This window comes from Pungitius pungitius, chromosome 4, assembly GCF_949316345.1.
Source record: "Pungitius pungitius chromosome 4, fPunPun2.1, whole genome shotgun sequence".
Lineage (NCBI taxonomy): Eukaryota > Metazoa > Chordata > Actinopteri > Perciformes > Gasterosteidae > Pungitius > Pungitius pungitius.
The window spans coordinates 4,081,229-4,084,884 of NC_084903.1; the positions used below are offsets into that span (position 1 = coordinate 4,081,229).

General features: G+C 51.9%; 1 protein-coding gene across 1 annotated transcript in view; it reads right to left on the reverse strand.

The window, feature by feature from the left end:
- The window catches only part of znf536 (zinc finger protein 536), a 168,302-nt gene extending 165,248 nt beyond the window's left edge, over window positions 1-3,054 (reverse strand). The window contains exon 1 of the mRNA XM_037453627.2: window positions 2,942-3,054. The gene's annotated coding sequence lies outside the window, so the exon portion shown is untranslated. The remainder of the gene's footprint in view (window positions 1-2,941) is intronic.
- Window positions 3,055-3,656: the final 602 nt, after the last annotated feature.

Genomic DNA, 3,656 nt, shown 5'->3' on the forward strand with positions numbered 1-3,656 from the left:
GTGTGTGTTGTGTGTGGTGTGTGTGTGTGTGTGTGTGTGTGTGTGTGTGTGTGTGTGTGTGTGCTGGGGGGTTGCTATCACAATCACTGCTCATATTAATTAATGGCTGGCTGATGAGCAAAGCTGGTCTGGTGTGGCCCCCCCCCCCATCGTCCCGATCCCAGCTGACTGGGGCCCTGGCCTTGCAGCCGGTGCAGCTGGAGCCCCTCTCCCTTAGAATTACACAAGTAGGTGGATGGGCCCCCCCCCCCCATGGTACAGCGTGGCGTGAGTGATGTGTTGTCCGACCGAATACTACATTGTGTCATTTATGCGCCCCCCCCCCCCCCACCCCGTCTGATGTGGCGCTGCGTGCCGCTCTCTTTATGCACATTTGTTTAACAAGTGTGTGATTTATTTATATTTTTTCTTCTTCTTCTTTTTTTTTTTTTAAAAAAACAAAGAAAGGGAGAAGAGTAGTTTAGGTCCACGTCCTCGTGCAAAACGATGCACCGGCTTCAGCGGAGTGGGTCTCCTCCCCCGCCGAACTGAGTGGCTGACTGACAGCCGGGTGAAAAGAGGACTGATTCCATGCCATTCTTTGCATGCCAGCCCCCCCCCCCCCCTCATTACTCTCTCCACCCTGGTGTCGGGCTAGGGGACGTGTATCGCTGCAGTCAGTCAGCTGACGCGGGGCACAGGTGGCAGAGAGCAAAGGGAGAGGCGAGAGAGAGAGAGAGGCGGCTCACGGGGGAAAGTTGCGGCTGGAGAAGCGATACGTCGCATTCCACAATAGAAGAAACGGAAAAAAAACAACAAAGGCCTTCCGTAAACACTGTGAACTCGTCTGTTTGACTCGAAGGGAGGATAAATAATGCATAGTTCATGAAAACATTTTTTCTTAATGACAACAACGCCGACAATTAATTGGATAATTCATTAGCAGGTCGTATGCAATATTAAAACGTAACCCGACTGGTGGGTGAATGCAGGAAAATCCAAAGTGGGACTAATGAATATGAAATAAATTGCCAAGACAAACCACGGAGGCCTTGACAACAAAAACACACCAACGGAAATTCCTTCCACGGGCCAGTCGGCAAAAGAGAGGCCTTTTTCTGAAATAAAAAGAAAGAAAGCGTCTCTTTCCTAATTTTTTTTTTTTTTAAACAGCCGAGAAGCATGACAACATTTCTAACTTGTAGCGGCAGGGAGAGAGGTCCAGCACAAGGCCAAGCAGGTCTGTGAGGAGGGGGGGGGGGGGGGGGGGGGGCAGCTATCCATTTGCTATTGCATCTCCAATGAGGGAATGAAAGGAGCTGACAAAAAAGGGTTTACGCCCAGACACTATTTCAGACATAATATCCGCCCTGTGCATACCATTAAACAATGACAGTATCTCAACTCGCACACTACATCTATTTATCCCCTTTCCTTGCACAATGAATACGAGGAAGAGGCAATATTATTATTTTTTTTCTCTCCGGGCTGGAGAACACTTGAGGGGAAGGTTGCGGAGAGAGAAACAGTGGGAAACAACGGGATAAGACATTGTCGGGTATTTTAAGAAAGGATGACATTGTGCTGGTCGGATGTGGCCTGGTAAGCCAGGTCAGACCACTCAGGGGTCAACTCCTCTTCCGAGGAAGAAGAAGAAGAAAAAAGGTCCTCCCAAACCCGGGCTCCACGGTGAGACAGGAGGATTACGAATGGGATTACGAGCAACTTCCCTGGTGCCACATATTTCTGATTATTTAATACCTCCCTAACCCACGCCGACCCCGGCGCGCCATGTCACTCCAAACACACATTTCGGCCACGAAGGAATTCGGCGACCGTTTAATCGGACACGCTGAACCTGCCGGTTCTTCGGGGTATCCGTAAATAATACAACACCCTGCGGGGGAATTACAGGAAAAAGGAGAATCGCTGACACGTGTCACACCCGACCTCCTCCATTCCCGGGAAGCAAATATACGGGATTGTTTTACGGGCTCCGTCATTTTATATCCCCCCCACCCCGCAGAGCCTTTAAGCGAGTGCCTCGAACTTTCTCCCCCCACCCCAAAAAAATAAAATAAACCAACGTTACCCCGCATTCGAAAGTGCTAAAGGGTCGTCATCTCCCCCAGCTTTAAAAAAAAAAAAAAAAACATTTGACCGGCGCGGACCCGCGTCGTTTACCGCCAGAACGCGGGCTGATCATCTTAAGAGAGTCGATCACTGCACAAAATGGCAGGTCTCAAGTTCTTTCTGACATATGGCCCGTAACCCCCCCACCCCCACCCCCAATCCCGGCTCTCTATCGGCACAAGTGCCGGGGTGTCGGGAGAAAAGTTTTTGTCGTGCACGCTCTTACCGGCGAAGGAGCGGGGGGGGGGGGGGGGGTCACGGGCAGGGCTTTTCTAAAGGGGGGAAAAAAAAAGAAAAGTCTCGTGCTGTTTCGCTGTTATCTGTAGGCGCAATTATTAAAAAAAAGACCCCATCGCCGTATTGAACACAGCGGCGGTGTTACAGAGTAGAAGCACGCACGCGCGCGCGCACACACACACACACGCACACAACTTTTTATTTAAATCCTACTTCCATGAAGGAATAAACCGATCTATTTGGTCCTCGCGTGAGCGGTTTGAGGTGCCGGGGCATCGCGCCTCGCGCCCCGCAGCATTTCTTACGACCATCACTTGCTCCCCGATAATTGTTATTTTCTAATCACGTTCGGGGAGACGTCGGGGGTCGTTGGGGGTTTGCTGGTGGGGGGGGGGCAGTGAGGGGGGGGCGGTAGGGGGGTGGGGGGGGGTAGGTTGTTAAGGAGCTGTAGTGATGCACCCCGCACACGACAACCCCAAATACTCCCCAAAAAAACTGACTTCCCCGCGAGTAATGCACTTCAAGACCCGGCAGTTTAACAAAAAACAACAACAAAAACAAGGAGAAAACAAAGCTCCACACTTGTTCTTACCTTTGAAATGTGGCGCAGCGCCGGCTAACTCCTGCGCGCGAACGGTGCGTTGCGAGAGATTGTGTTCACCGAATAACGAGGCATGTCCGTATGATTTGACTGGATCATCTCGCCGACGGATGGCACGGGGAGGGTGTGGGGGGGGGGGGTGGTGGTGGTGGTGTTGAAAAGTGCGCTTCGGACCTGTTAGAGAGCCCGTCCACTCCTCCAACCTGTCCCTACAGCTGCTCCCCGCCGAGCATCCCGAGTTACAAATATACAACAACAATAAAATAAATAAATAAAACGGTGTGGGGGTGGTGGGGGGGGGGGGGGGGGGGGGGTGTATTGTGGCTTTATTACTCGCTGTGCTTCCCCGTCCCTCTCTGCCGCCGCCCGCTAAAAAGGTGAACGTTTGCATTGATGCCGATCACCCGGCATCAGCGTTTTCCCTTCACGGGTTCATTCTCGGACTCCCCCTATCTGGTAGGTGAATTGCATTGTACCGTTAAAAGAGAGAAAGAAACGCACTTCCATTGTAGAAAGCGGATCCGGATGGCAGCCCCCCCCCCCCCCCCCCCGGGTGTCTTGCGGTATTCGCCGTTAACGCGGGGATTAGAAAATAAATAAATACAGCAGCTGATGCGGAGAAATAATCTCCCCTCTCCGTTGCATTCCCCGTGGCACGAAAGCCCAAACGCCGATTCGCCTGCGCCTTAGTTTGTTTCTTGACCTT